General features: G+C 36.2%; 1 pseudogene; it reads right to left on the reverse strand.

Annotated features, from left to right (window-relative positions):
* The window catches only part of LOC117394594 (rotatin-like), a 52381-nt pseudogene that overhangs the window by 32017 nt on the left and 3351 nt on the right, over nucleotides 1-17013 (reverse strand).

Below are 17013 nucleotides of genomic sequence, written 5' to 3' on the forward strand. Positions count from 1 at the left end.
GCATGTTGTCCAACACAAATAAACTAGTTTTGTTGAGCTTTTCCAGTCCTCTTTCCACCCAAGTACATCTATAATTACTACAACTGGCAAGATTAATTTTACTATAAAACATACAGGTCTTATAAAACACTCTGCTGCATGCAAATAGTTACATAAACTGAAATTCTGAGCAGCCCACAGCTACTGAAATATCTCTTCATAACCCTGAGGGGAGATTATTCTGATTTTTCATGGATAAGAGAAAAATGCTTTACATTATCCACCATCCAGATTTTAACAGCACTCTCCTTGATGCAAAGCATGTTAGTGTTACGGGCACAGATGTGGCCTAACCTGGACCTAATCTGAACTCACAGCATCAATTGGAAATTCCGGCATACCTCAAAGCTCCACACTGACGACACTGCCATTCCCCTAATTACCAATTGGATTTATATGTATATTGTTAATGTGAATGATTTGAGACTATATAAATGGCAAACATGTGTTTAGTATTATGCACTGATGATAGCAGAGGGGGCTGCTGAAACGCTTGCATTTTAGCATTTTTGAGCACTTTGTCACTTTTTTTGCACATGTGAGTGTGAATAAGATTAAATATATTTCTACTTTGGACTTTTTTTGATCTTTGTGTCATTTTTTGATACACAGTGTGCGAGCATTAGACTTTTTTTAAAAACCTATTCAATGTCCCTTTGCAATCTGTTTCACCTTTATGTAGCTGGATTTCATTTCTGTGCTGAGTGGACCCAGTTTTTCTTTCTCAATGTTCTTGCTATCTGTGCTCTACTTGTGTCTGGCAAGTATAAATGTTGGACCTATAGCAAATTGAATTTGGGAAATAACCTAAATAACCTGTCAGTTGACAGTCACATTTCGGTGCATTGGACAGGTTTTTTTTTCTTCTTACCTTCGAACAACAGCAACAGGTATACTGAATGGAGAGGGGGGAGCCAAACAGCTGGGTAGATTATCTATCATGTGTATAAAGAAAACACATACGAATATTAGGAACATGATTTAAATGTTCCCATGTGTTGCTACAACTGTTTACATAAGGTGTGTGTATTGTTTTAATATTTTTTCTTTTACATTTTGACCACTTTTTTAATCGTTTAAGTTGCATTCCCTGTCTCAAGATGGCTTCACATGTACCCGCATGGACCTCTCTTAACTACATTTCCCATCATCCTCCTGCTCACTGGTAAATCCATCTGTTACATATGTGAGCAGGAGGATGATGGGAAATGTAGTTCTGAGAGGTCCATGCAGGTACACGTGAAGCCATCTTGAGGCAGGGAATGCAATTTAGAAGTTAAAAAAGTGGTCACCTTACATAAACAGTTGTAGCAACACATGGGAACATGTAACACAATAAAATAAAGAGGTCCTTATATTTTTTTTCATTCTTACAGTAATGAAGAGTTTGTGGTGTGTCTGTGGTAGTGGGCATGGATGACACTCTATGAATATATGTCTTTATACATACAGTACAGAGGACACATTAACTCCAGCAACCAAATGTTTTAAGTTAAATATGAAATTTTAAAGTACATATGCTGATAACATTAATTAAAGATTACACCCAGGTTCTTACCACATGTCCATTCGGGCGACCTCATCAAACAATAGGAGACAAATCAATGCTGCAGCTTCCGTGACATTGCCTTTATTTTCCTTTACAATCAATGAAGCTGCAGAAGACAGTAACAATGATAATATATGGACTTATTTTATTAGATTTACGTAACCTTATTCACAGCAGTGTGGAGTAGTGGTTAGGGCTCTGGACTCTTGACCAGAGGTTCGTGGGTTCAATCCCTGGTGGGGGACACTGCTGCTGTACCCTTGAGCAAGGTACTTTACCTAGATTTGCTCCAGTAAAAACCCAACTGTATAAATGGGCAATTGTATGTAAAAATAATGTGTAAAAAATAACGTAATTGTATGTAAAAATAATGTGGCATCTTGTAACAATTGTAAGTCGCCCCGGATAAGGGCGTCTGCTAAGTAATAATAATAATAATAATAATAATAATGTGCAAAAGTGAAAACAGTCCTGGGAGTTTCAGCCCCAAGACCATTATGGATCCACCAATATCAAGGGACCAAGGCTATGTGTTTTACAAACTGAAATTACAAGTACACGTACAGTAAATAAATGTTCTTTGAGTTTAGAGAACAAATATGCCAGTGAATTCCCAACCACAGATATAATACAAAGTTAGAATTTGGGCTGCTAGAACTTTTTGGGATCAGTTGAGGGAGGTTGTTTTGATTAAGAACTAGTAGCTAGAGGGAGGCTTTAGAAGAAAGGCTGTGTCATGAAGTCACCAGAAGCTTTATGATATTAATATTCAAAACCAATAAGATGATGCAGGAATCAAGATTTACCTGCTCATCTCAAATATACTAAACAGTAACGCAATTTTCTGCTACCTTGTCACTGAAATGAATTATACATATTTTCTTTGCATCATGTCAATAATAATAAATGTGCTATTTATTTATTCTCATCCATAACTACGGTATTTAACACTTCCTTGAAAACGACTTCTAGTTGAAACATTTATCATTGAATTAAGTTTCTTTTAGTGTTCATAATTATTTATTCTGTGTTCTTTAATAAACACACTTAGGCCTCATACACACACTGAGGTTAGAGCTGCAACCGTATTAACAAGATGCACTCGCTGCGGTGGTTTGTTGTACACACACACACCTTTCATTATTGAAGTGAGTGACTCCCTGTTTAAACAAACCACTGAACTCGGGCCATCATTACCTGCCAATCGCAAGGTTTTGTGTGGCGGCAGCATGGAGGCTGTATTTTTGTTTATGCTTTTGGAAGAAACTACAGTACGTAATCGATCGAGAGCTCGTCAAGTGCAGCTATGCTCTTTTCTGCAAAGCCAGTGGAGACACCGTTTTGCTTTTTCTGCACTGCTAAATACAGTGGTGACGATCTGCATTACCATGACGGTAGATCGAAACATTTGGTCGATCTTCCAACCAGAAGGCTTTTAAATAATTTTCTGCATCTTCCAGGATGATTGCTGTTATCAATTACATACTTGTACTTGGCCTTAAGCGATTTCAGCTTTATTCTGCATTGTTTCACATTGCGACTGAACCCCTCTTCATGAAGCCGCTTTGCAACGTGTTCAAACATGGCATAATTTAGTTTGCTGCCATCCAGGTTAGCCTGGACCTCTTCCTCAGACCAAACATTTAATCATTTTTTGGTCTCTTTTTCAGGTCAAATGAGTCCTTGGTCGGTAGCCATCTTTATCACACGGAAATGTCTGATAAACTATGACATCACTACTTGCGCAGAAATCCACAAGCACCTACTGCGGTTGTTTTAGTGCAGTTTTAATGCACACACACAGCTGCTACGCATTAACTAACCTAACTGAATTGATAACCAAACTCGCTACAGGATTAACTAGTGCGGTTGTCACTGCCTTTTGCAACCGAACTGTGTGTGTACTTAAACCGTATTAAGAGCAAAAGGTGAACTTGCAACCGCATTTAGGCTGTGTGTGTACGAGGCCATAAAGAGTAACTGTTAGAAAGCTTTTGAATCCTGGAGGGGTCGCTATAGCGAAGAAAACAACTATTCTGATATGATGTTACTCTCTAACCTATTTCAGAACAAAGGCCAATTCAGTGCTCCCTGTGGGCCCCAAGTGATGGGCCTACACTATATTTTTGATGGCTGGCATGATCCATTTCTGATTTATAGGGTTGATATATAGTTGCTTGGTTTGCTGTAGGTTATTTAACCAACGTTTGGTCAAATATAATAGAGATAATAGTAAATAGTATACTAACCTCTGAGCAGCATAAGCAGGAGAGATGGCTGCTGAGCCAGAGAGTGCCGGAGGAGTGGATCTGCATACACAAGCTTCCGGAGCAGAGAAAGACATGGCAACAAAAGGCAGTCCTTACTCAAAATACAACAAGATGATATTTCAGTAACACATAGACATAGCGTTCTATGTAGATTTTTTTTCGCAACTTCACTTTTTTTGTTAATGTACCGTCCTCCTTTAGTGCTGCCCTCACAGAAACTACTGATATTTATTAGCTACAAGTTAATTAACTTTCATCTGTCAATCACAGAACAGTCAATTTTCCTATTCCTCAGATTCTGTAACCGCCGAACAGAACTTGAGACTTGGAAAGGTGCATTGCAACTTCTTTTGCCTATAAAAATATGCCAATCAAAGCCTCATTACATACCCTTTTCTTAAATTTATATATATATATATAGATATATATATATATATATATATAGATATAGATAGATAGATAGATAGATAGATAGATAGATAGATATAGATATATATATATATAGATATATAGATATATTTTTTTATTTTTTTTTCTTAAGAAAAGTGTTTCTGGGAAACGTTTGTTTTATGTTCTATTTTGTGGTTAACAAGATATATCCCTAAACAAAAAAACGTCCATTCAGGTGTCAGTACTGTGAACAAGTAGGTCTTCACAGCATGTGTACCAAATATTTCATAGTGGCATAAAATCCTCATAAATCAGGGGGACGTAAACCAGGAGCTCTTGACAAACACAAAAAAAAGAACATTGTACCTTTCCATTGTTGGTTACACATTCACTTATAAATGAAAATAGTTGTTCTATGATGCCAAGGCTCTTTAATGCAGCATGCATCGTTGTATCTGCAAAACAACAATAAAAGATTAGTTACTGTAACTAACACAAGTAGGAGGGTCCCGCAAAATCAAAGTCATATCCTCCTGACTTGTCCTGTAGTATATGTCAGCAATTCTGTAAATCAGAAATGTTAAAACATGTATGTGAAGCAGAAGTAGATAATGAGGAACAGTACATTATAAGGTCTGCATTTACCCCTTCATATTTGTTTAATACTGACAAGATGTGTTTAATGTTTATGATGCACTTTCGCATGGACAAGTGAGGAATTTGGAGATGTTGGTTCATCCAAACATCTAGTTGTCCAGGACAAACAAACAAGTGTGAGAATAAAACCATGTGAAAACACTTAGTATACCAAGTCTATCACACCTTGGATACCCTTTGGCACTTCTGTCCATTTTATTAAGTGTAAAAAACAATAGGCCCAGCAGTACCACCACTAAATTTGTTCCTCTCGCAGTGCCAGTTAGGCCTGACCCAGGGTCCTGCAATGCTTTATTTATGAACACGGCACTACAACTATAATAAGCAAAAATGAAAACACTTGAGAAATCATTAATAAAGACTTCCAGTCAAAATGTTTTGCAGCCAGAGGCCTACAGTGCAAGTTACTGAATGTGTTTTTATACTCTTTAAATAAGTATTTGAAATATGTCAAATATATAGGGCACTCCTCAGCTGCCCACCTGACTCTTCACTTGTTTTTAAATATTATCTTTTTTTTTTTTGCCAGCCAAGGGATTGAAAGATACTGTGGTTTAATTTGTAAAGACTAATAAAGGATGTGGTTTTTTAGACATTTCTGATAATATACAGTACCTTGCATTATAACAGACAGCTGCTCTGCTGCAGATTTCCTGAGTACAATGTCAACAGTCTCTAAAGTGAGGATAGCGTAAACTTTGGTGACAGATTCCACCTATTGAAACAAAAAAACTATGAAAGTGTATATGATTATCTGCTGTCTTGTAATAAAATATGTATTGCACAGCGATACACCAGTGCATTTCTATATAATACCTTGAAATATGACTTCTCTGTGTCGTCCAGATTCATGTCAATTGGCTTGTCTACAACAAACAAGGCAGAGAGAGTGGAGAGAACACCTCCTTCCAACACAGGGCGTTTAGTGCTAGCTCCTTACTATTTGCCAAGTGCCACATTAAGTGCTTTACAGCTACAGCCCGTACCCTACAGTGGAATTGTGGAAACCAAGAATGTAAACAGTTTCATACAATAGGGAATATGGGAACTTCTCCTGTCATCTTTTTATGGGAAAATAAACACACTAGCAACAATTGTATGAAAGCATATTTTAAAGTTATGAATACAACACTGTATAAACTGTGTCTATATATTTAGATCTCTATGGCACAAATGGATTATTCTCACTGCTTCCAGTCTTTCATTGTTGCTGTTTTCTTATTTATTTTTATTTTTTTAATACAAAACTGTGTTTAAGGAATATTTATATATATTGGGGCTTCAGTAACAATCATGACAGAAACCAATTTTATTAATCATTTCACGGGACTGTGCAGAAGTTCAGCAAGTTCAGTTATCTAAAGCATGCAAACTTCAGAAAAGTCTTGCAAACTAAAAAACGATATGCAAAACAATGTAACAATAACTGTGTCTAACAGGTGCAGGTGTTCCATAAATAGTATTAATTTTCTACAAATGCAGAACACTATTTATTTATTTATTTATTTTATACCAGCCAACATTGAAGAAATTAGCATATAAACATCCACCAAACTGATTTTTATTTTAAAACAAACAGTAGTAGAATAAAATCTTTTACCTGAACGTTTCCAGGCATTACAGTCAAATCCAGTTCACTCCTCCAGTTCATATAGAGGGTTCTGTTGTATTACGATTATATCACTTTAAGGGAACCAAAAATCGGATTATCCACTTACATTTGTTGTTTGGTGAAAAGAAGTCTCAGAGCAGCCCGAAGCCTGGCAGTCCTAGGAAGAATTCCCTGTTTCATTAGCCGTTTCACTTATTATTATTTATTTCTTAGCAGACGCCCTTATCCAGGGCGACTTACAATCGCAAGCAAATACAAATACATTCAAGTGTTACAATATAAGTCATACAATAAGAACAAGAAATACAGTAATTCTCAAGTGTGACAAACCACAATTCAATAATACAGCAGATAATAGTGAAAGTTACATCAGGATATGATTAAATAGTGATAGTTACATCAGGATATGATTAAGTACAAAATACTACAGATTAAACACTTGGCAGATTACAATATTCTGAGGTACAGGATTAAATGCAGTAAAATAGGGGGCAGATAAGAGCAAAATAAAGCATATTTAAATGAAGGGTGATAGTGTCCCAGGATACAACAGAGGAGTTCTACAGGTGCTGTTTGAAGAGGTGAGTCTTAAGGAGGCGCCGGAATGTGGTCAGGGACTGGGCAGTCCTGACATCTGTAGGAAGGTCGTTCCACCACTGCGGAGCAAGGGTGGAGAAGGAGCGGGCTCGGGAGGCAGGGGAGCGTAGCGGAGGTAGAACCAGTCTTCTAGTGCAGGCGGAGTGGGATACAGGTTCCCAGTGTTCCTTCAGTACCAGCATAACCCTTAAATGTACCATTTAACAGATTATTGTATTAGACCTTTTTAATGCAGCTTCTACAGATATAATGGTGATGATAAAGGTCAAAGCCTGAGGTAAGTCAAACTCTAATGTGGTGATGCTACTCTGTTGCTTCAAGTGTAAACTCAATAAGTTATTTTTCCAGCACAAGCATCTAGCTTTTTGCATCGTCAATGTGAGGCTAAAGGCGGACACACACCAGACATGATGCAGCAAGCAAATGTGTACAGCAATGTTAATGAATGAATAGAACCTATACTAATTATGAACCTTTCACACTCCACGCATCCCGGTGATGTCTTGGAGACTCTAGAGCGATTCAATACTATTTTTCACAAATATGTGGCACAACATATAGGGCCTCAGCAGTTACAGCTCTCCATCCTAGCACATGTTCTACCAGGAAGTAGAATCTAAAAATAAAGTGTAATAGAATTTATTTTTTATTATTCATAGTTTTATTTAAAATTACATAGCTATATTTCAAATGCCATTCAAATTCTAAGTATGTTTTTTTTTTTTTTTTATCATGTGCCTTTTTTACTATAGCATTGTTGATTTAGAGTTTAAATGTATGAATTACAAATTACAAAAATATGAATATCAGTACACTGCAGGAGAACTGGATATACTTGAGGTGTGTGATTTACAGGCGCCCATAAAGAGAATCTTCCGCTATGGATGAAAATGCCTGGTAGAGAATATGTTTATTATTTGAGCAAGGTAGTGGTTTTAGTGTATGGAAGCTTGTATATATACAGTAGTCTCCACGTATAGGAAATATGACTGAATTGTGATGAATTTTGAATTGTTAAATCCTGCTATGAGATGCTGTATTTATTTTTTATTACAAAACTATTTCTGCAAAAGCAAAAGAGCAGGTTTCCTAAACCTTTCCACATTGACAATGGTGCTTTTTTAGTAAAAGGCAAAGTTGAATGCAAAATAAAAATAATCCTACCTGCAATATGGGGACAATGTGGTACACAACGTCAATGAATGTGTTCCAAGTTAGAGCTGTCATCATCAACTGTCCCTGCAGCAGGTAAACGAGAATGTCCCTGGCTGCAGAACACACCTATAGAAAGAAAATAATACAGTGGTAAACTAGCAGACAGCTAGTGACAGCTACCATTCAAGTGCAGAGATCTTAAACCACCCAGTTCAGCCATCTAAAAAAGAAAGCATTCCTGAAGCAGTTACTATCTGCCAAAAGCAATTGCAGTGATCACTCAACATTTTGCTAATAATACCTTACCTAATGCACCAAGGTCACCATAACTTTTGGTTTATCAGCTGGTTTATTATAAAACATACACACGCTTATTGCTCCAAAACAGGAACTTTAATTGAAAATGTTCTTTTCAGACTCATCACTATGACACTACAAAAAGCATCTGTTAGAAAACTCTACATTTTACTTTACATTCAGCAGCTTACCTGCTCTTCAGGGTCTTGAATGCCAAATGTGCAAATTTCATATAAAACTCGAGCATGCAGAAGAAAATGAACCCCATGACAGATCGACGAAACTGGCTTAGTAACGTTTTGGATTCCAAAACACTCCTAAAAGAAAAAATTGAACATGAAGGGAAATGTAGTCATCTTTTACTGTTATCCTTACCGTTACAAATTATATTTTTCAAACTATTTCCCTTTTGGAATGACAGATGTAATCTATTTTGCAGTCTACTTTGTAGCATCATGAGTTTGAAGGTTCACTGTTAATCACTTTGGCTTTGAAATTAAAATACTGAGACCAGCTTTCTGTCTTAGTTCACCTTAAATCTAGAGTCCAAACCAAAGTTTACTATAAACATCCAGGTATATTTTGTAAATCTATATATTAGATCTCTAAATTTAGAAATTAATCCTGTTTCTATTCTATCATTTTACAGTGTGTTATCTAGAGTGAACAGTGCTAAGCATGTTGCAAGACCAAATAATTTGCAGGTACATTTCCTCCAAAAATCGATGTTTATTATTCTCAATACATTTATTACCATATGCAACACTTGGATATGCATATTTAGATTTATAAATATCAGTGAAAAAAAAAAAAAATTCCTGTTTTCTATGGTTGAAAATAATGCCATTAAACATGCAAAAATTACAAATCATGCTCAGTGACACAAATGTATTTGTGAAAGATTTCAATGTACTTTATCTGCTGGCTTGAAGTTATCTGATGTTGTTTTTAGACACCACCAAAAAAACAAACCAAGAAAAAGTATGAAATCAGCATTTGAGTTTCAGATAAACCTATTTGTTCTACATTGCTTTGGTTTCCTGTTTGCATACTTTTCAGTTGTGTGGTTTGTTGGATTTTGAAAAGCATCTTAGTCGTCAATCAGGGTACCAGAATGTCCATTTTTGGGGGGGCAGACTCCAAACCTTTTGGAAATTTGGGGGGGGGGGGTAGAGAGGATGTGGCAGTAGCACAGCGATTAAAAAAAATAAAAAAAATAAAATGACATACTGTAACTTGAACTAACAAGAATGGAACTGGAACTATCATTGCCGGCAGATGATGGTGACTTGAGAATGTTCCTGTCAGCTCAAAAATAATAATAGTCAGCATTCACATATCTTCAGCAACATTGAAAAGAGTGTGACGCATATCTAATTATTTCTTTTTGGCCTGTTCCAACTCTTGTCCGTTTTTCAGGGAACACAAAAAATATACAATGTCAAAAATACATAGCTGAAAGGACTGTATTTTAAAATAAGTAGGCACCCATTTAAATGTACTGTATTTGGTTTTGTTGGTACAGTACTATATTTTCAACAGAAGACGTATTTTAATTCAGAATGATAGGATTCTGAAAATATCACCTGCCAAAAGTTTCATCAAAAACGCCGAGAACTCCACAGAGTGGGATACCATAGTTGCCCAACGCCCTATTAAGTGACTTTACATTGGTGTTTCCATTTTTTTGTCCACTACCTGTATTGTAGCAGTATGTAAAATTCCCCATTAACAACCAAACAGCAAAATGAAATCAAAATATTATCCATGCACAGAACTGCATAAAATGTAAGAGGCAATGCAATTTAGCACAAGATTAAAAAAATAAAAAATAAATAAAAAAGTTTCCAGAGTTAACATTATCCAAAGTCAGTATTCAAAATTGCAGAATATACTGTTTGATAAGGCCCTAATGTCACAGTTCTCTTGCAAATGAAAATGCATAAAAGCAACTAAAGATCGCAAATTAAAAAAAATACATCACAATATCTAAAACTGTTTAATGATTAACTGTTTAGATTACAGAAGCTGGTCTCGTTCACTTTGTTGTTGCTGCACTTTCGTCAGGTAAACCTGGAGGAGGAAGCACTGTGTAACTGTACAATAAAGACAGACGGATTTGCGCATGCAAAAAAAAAAAAGGACTGTGATGGATAATCAAATAAATTGTAACTTGAAGAGATGGGCTTTGTATCACAAAACTGGTGACTGAGTCAGAAATCGTGAGTGACGGGTAAGTGCATTAATTTGTTATATATATGTATAATGAATTCTTAATACAAGGACGGTAAAATGCAACGGACGTGTATCTGAGTGCCGTAGCTAGAAGAAAATATTCAGGTTCCGCATACTGCACTATGTTGCAGCCCTGTCATCAATAGGGGAAAGAGAACAAACTTAAAATGACTTCAATTACAAATGTGCACTAAAAATCACTAATGTAATGTCTACAGACCAGTATTAATGTAGCTATATGTTAGAGAGAGAATTCTTTCTCACTCTGCCTCATTGTGGAATGTTATGGTACTGCATGTCAGACATTTTTAGAATGTACCAACTTTATCTTAAGAGTGTTTTCTTATTATCCCTAAGTGCATATGCAAGTCCTTGCCAGGGGATATAGTGCAGGCGGGCATATATACTGTTTTGTATATATCTAGGGAACTTTTTCATAATTTTGGGGTATGTGGGGGCTTTCTGTCTGTCTGCCCAACATCACAGTTTTCCCTGTATCAAGAAAACCTTGTTAAGGCATTCTTTAGCACATTAATGTAATATCAGGGAATAATATCTGTCCATCTGAAGGTCCTTCTGTATTTCATTAGTTATGCAGTGTACTGTATAATAATCTGGGAGTATATGCAGGCACACTATTTGAGTCCATCTGTATGTTACACTGATATTTTTACAAACATCTAGAGAGCTGCTTATTCAAGTATGATTAATACTTGAAAAGGACATTCTTTAGCACAAGTTATTAAGAGCATCACAGCAGAGAAACCCTGTTTGTCGGTCAGTCTGTCATGTGCCTATCTACAAATGTCTAGAGGAGCACTTTGTCTGGGGGTATCTGTCTGTTCATTTAAAAATGTGCATATAGTGGATATACAGTAGTGTGCAGAAATGTGGGACCACCAATGAATTCTGAGTAGTGTGGCTTTTTATCATTTAAAAAATGTTTGTTTCTTTCAAACTTAAGCTAAAGGCAAGTATTGATGGAGACACTAAATGAAGAAGAAAAGGCTACAAAGTTTGACAGACCAAGTACTGTCAGCAGGACATTACATGGGTCATGGCAATCAAAAGTCTGTAACACCAAGAAGAACCGAGACAACACAGAGATGCTTGTTGTAATTGTTTACATGGCATACTGAGATAATGAATGCTGTACATTTTCTAATCTTTACAATATTAAGAGAGCAGGCATATGCTTCCACTTTAACAGCCAGGAGAGGGTGAGACAGCAATTTGAGAAAGCCCTTCTGGCTCTCAGCTTGCAGTATTGGACTGGCCTGTGCAGACTTCCAGCTGCAACGATAACAAAAACAGAAACATATCAATCAACATATTAAGCATCTGTTCACCAGAAATACACTGTCATTTTTTAATTTCTTAAGCCATAACATTCTGCTAATCTCTACCCAACCTAGCTCTGCAGTTCATCGCAGCTTCTCCACCGATTCCCTTATTTTATAGGAATATGTGTTATAAAAGAAACACTAGTACATTTTCAGAGCAATGATACATTACATGTGTGAACAGAGGCCAGTGATTTCCTTGACGAGTGGTAAATGTTGATGGTATGAAAGGCTGCCTACTGCCTGGTCTGCCAGCTCCAACAGTTCCAGAAGATTCTTTTTGCCCTGTCAAAAAAAAAAAAAAAAAAAGAATGTTCAGCAAGTATTTCAATATGCAGTACCTGACCCCATGCACCATCAACACTCAAGACAAATACATACAGTGATGTCACTACATCACCAGCATGCTGCTTGACATACATACGTTATTACTTTTTTTTAACTTAGTGGCAAATATTATAATTTAGAAAATAAAGAAATTATGATTTTGTCAATTATGCTCAGGGTTGGAAATTAACTCTTTGAGGAGTTAGCCATCTGGACCACCACCGATATGGTGGTTCCATTAGAGCCTTACATTTTTCTAAGTGAACCTAAAAATAAACACAATACGTCTGGTAAATAACACTGTGTGTGAAAAAAATAATTGAAGTAAACTGGTTTTTGTTTTATTTTGTCAAAAAAATATCACTCTTTTAAACTGAATAACACTGTCTGCATCAGCAGGAGAGAAGGACCAAAAAATATTTGGTGTCTTCAGGCCACTGGGCTATATTAATTTCAAACCCTGCGCTTTGTATGCTAGTGAAACTGATGGAAAGGAATTAAATCCCACTTTCATATAGAAATGTACTATTTTTAACCCTGCAAGGCATTTATTATTATTCAATGTCAACATACCTCCATTTTGACCTCCTTTAAAAAGGTGCAAGTACATTCTATTGAACGGACAGCCCGAGTTGCGCTCTTGTAAACACTGTAATTTTCTGAATTGAGTTGTTCCAAGTAGGCAGCAGCAGACTCATGGATGCTTTGAAAAGCCATGCTGAAGGGCAAATCTAAACTTAAGTGAAATAGTGCAGCCCCCGTACTCTCAGGCAAAACTTCACTGGCCTAAAATATAAGGGGAAGAAAATTGTAATACAGCAAAAATTACACAAAATGTAGGATTTGGTTCGGAGTTCACTAAATAAGCTAAATCGGCTGACCTTTTCCACAGGTACGAGTGTCTGCAGCAGTCCGATAGTAAAAATGGCAGTACCAATACATGCCAGTCTGTGGTTTACTAGTATGGGCTCTGATTGATCAGAGGAGCTGTCAAGGTGGTAAAATAAGGTGTCTCCCAAAGAATCCAAAGATGACAATAGCTTCTCTTTCTGGAAAAGAAAAACATTAAAAACAGCTCCAGTAACTGCATATTATATATATATATATATATATATATATATATATATGTATAAAACATTTACTACATAATAAATATACATTTACAGGTTGTACATTGTGAAAAAAAAAAAAAAGTTTCCTCTCAAACTGTAGTCTGCTTTATGCCTTATGAATAGCAATACAAATTACTGAATTGACAACTCAGTTTAACAGAAAACTTTCTTTACATTGTAATTTTTTTTTTTAGGTATTGAAGTCATAATGGAGGCTGTGTGGTCCAGTGGTTAAAGAAAAGGGCTTGTAACCAAGAGGTCCCCGGTTCAAATCCCACCTCAGCCACTGACTCATTGTGTGACCCTGAGCAAGTCACTTAACCTCCTTATGCTCCGTCTTTCGGGTGAGACGTAATTGTAAGTGACCCTGCAGCTGATGCATAGTTCACACACCCTAGTCTCTGTAAGTCGCCTTGGATAAAGGCGTCTGCTAAATAAACAAATAATAATAATAATAATAATAATGGGAACACTATGGATACTGAAACTTAAGCTAATCATCTGAATAATTATTGGTGCCAAAATACATATTCAGGGATGTATTAACTTACTAGTTCCCATCCAATGATGCTGTCATCAACCCAGACCTCTTCAGATACGCTGTCTTTAAGGAGCAGTATATTCTCAGACAAAAGTTCTAGAACTCGCAAGAAAACCTTCAAGCTTTCTTAAAAAAAAAAAAGAAAAAAAAGAAAAAGAAAAAAGATATGTTGACTGCAATTAACAAAAAACATCTCTAATGTCAACATAGACAACAGCTTGATACATACTCTTATTTGGTCATGTGGTAAAAAGCTAAAAAGTAAAAAAAAAAGTTCTTACCTGTTCTGAAAAGTGGCAAGGCATGTTCTAACACTGCAACACAGAACTGTGCTAGACCAAGCTGCTGGAACTGCAGTTCTAAAACATCCTAATTTTCCATCTCCGCTAAGTCAAGGTGGGCTGTGTCTGAAGGGGATTGGGCAGGCAGCCTGGAGTTGTCTCCCTAAGAACTGCTTCCACTGAAAAATGTATATTAAATAATTGTGATAAACGCCATCTAAAAAAAAAACATCAGTAAAAAGTGTACTGAAACCCTTTAACTAGTCTATTTCCATGATCTAACAGCAGTAATGCTAAATACTAAATAATATGCTTTTTGGGGGCTTAGCATAGTACTGTGATAGACTAAAAACTCAGGGTACAAGGATGGCTTCAATATATCTGTATTTAAAGCTGGCTCATGTAAATACAGAATGACAGTATACTATATTAGTTTAGTAACCAGGCAAATGTATTAACATGGTATAAGTGCAAATTTCAATATTAGTGTACCTGGAAGATGCAGCATCCACATCCTGACCATCCCCCCTGGCACGCTGCCCGGTTCATCCAATCACAGACGGTCTCGGGCTGCTATTTTCAGGAGACTGCTGGGTTCCTCTTGTTTCCTGTGAGTAGGACACCGATGAATTCTGGGAAACTACATCAAGTTGAAGTGAAAAAATAAGCTTATTTAAATAGCAGAAAGTTATACCACAAATTGTTTTTTTTTTTTATTGTATGCACACCAAACACAGAACTCTATATTGTGTAGAAAAGTGTTTTATACACTTAGACAAAAATCATAGAGCGTTTCTAAAATATTCATTTTGTCAGGAAAACGTGGAATTGTCTTTTACAATTCCAAATGGGAGCCACTCTTTTGAATAGGCTTGTTTCTTTTCAATGTCTATTTTTCAGGGGCTCACAAGATACTGTAATACATCACTCACCTTCTAGAGTAACCTATTTATTTTGGAGCTTACTCAGTTTCTTAATTTAAACATTATGAAATCTGTTAATTGTGAACATTTTCAACTGTTTCTTTGCTTCTGACCAAATAAGGCTAGGGAAGAGATATCCAAGCTAAGGAAAATCATAGCAAACGAAAATAGTATCAGTCATACTTTTCCAATTGTTTATTTTGGATACCAGTATCTCCGACCCCCTCAATCACTGCATGTTGTGAGCTCAGCTGGTTGAAACAACTCAAACTGAACGTGGCAAAACCTGTTATATAATTAACAGGTTTCATGGTGTTCCAATGAAGAACACCAGTCAAATGCGTATTCTAAAACATAAGTGATTTATTACAGTATTTTGTGTCATGATACGGACAACACAAGATACAGCAAAGGGCTTTACTTGGTATAAGGAGCATCAGCTTTTCACTCCTGAATACGTGACTTTATTTCCACACCACTGACAAGGCTGCTTTTGGCATTGCTGAGCAGCAGTGAGAATTCACAGTAAGGCTAAGGTGTTACTGCTTTGGGCTATGTCATCGTTGCTCTAGTGAGTTTTATGTAAAAACATCAAACTGTGGCTGATGATTTGCAAGGGGAGTTAAAATATCATCATATGTTACTCAGATTTTTCAGAAATGTGGAACATACCATTATTGCTCAGGATGCCTCAAAAATAAGAAAGAGAAGAGGGCTACAGGATTAGAGATATCAGTCTTTGACTTACAGAACTTAGTGTTTCATGTTATGGTCAGTTTTCTCTATGATGGTTTAACACACATGGTGCGAGTTGACTTAAATTGTGTAGGTCTACAGCCTAGTCTTTAGAGATTAATATAAATAAACAGAAATATCAGGAGACTGTGATATTTGCATTTACAGATTAAAACATGTGTGATATCAACAGTATACACTGCTAAAGGTCTGAACCCCAAGTTCACTATTAAAATAATTTTAAATAAAAAAAAAACTACTATGAAGTGCTTACCTCGCTTGGCAGAGTAGAAACTAGGGTCTCTGTGAAAGCTGAGCCTGCTCCTGAGGTTTGTACACAGTTGGCGCAGGCAGGATACAGCTTGCAATGTCAAATAACTAGCACTATCCCTGCCAGTATTTAGTTTAAGTAGAGACAGAAGATTCTATAGCAAAACACACAATAAGAGTTTCATTACTGTGGAAGTAAAAGACAAAATACTAATACTAAAATACATACAAACTGCAGCACAAAATGTAAAATTAGACAATGGCAATAGATTAAAAATATATACATTTTATGTCCTATCTGAACAATCTTTGGTCGCTGGAGAAAAATTGCAGGTGGTGCGAACTAAACTGTGATTATTACTCCTCAGGGAACTGGAAACAAAGGAGAAAATACATGATAGATAGTGCCTATGTGTTTCCTAGTATACAAATACATTACAAATTGATGTATAACACTTTCAATTAAATGTCCTATGCAAAAGGAAAAAAGGAAAATGTTGTGCTACCTTTCATTTGATGAAAGAATGTGTCTGTCTGTTGTCATCAAAGCAAGCCAAGGAAAAGTAGAGAACTTTAAACACTTCACTGAATCACTCACTGTAAAAAAAAATTATATTATGTATACATATAGATTGAGAGAGAGATGTATGTAATAAGGTTCGACTTGGTGTCCATATATG

The sequence above is a fragment of the Acipenser ruthenus genome, chromosome 3 (genome assembly GCF_902713425.1).
Source record: "Acipenser ruthenus chromosome 3, fAciRut3.2 maternal haplotype, whole genome shotgun sequence".
NCBI classification, from domain to species: Eukaryota; Metazoa; Chordata; class Actinopteri; order Acipenseriformes; family Acipenseridae; genus Acipenser; species Acipenser ruthenus.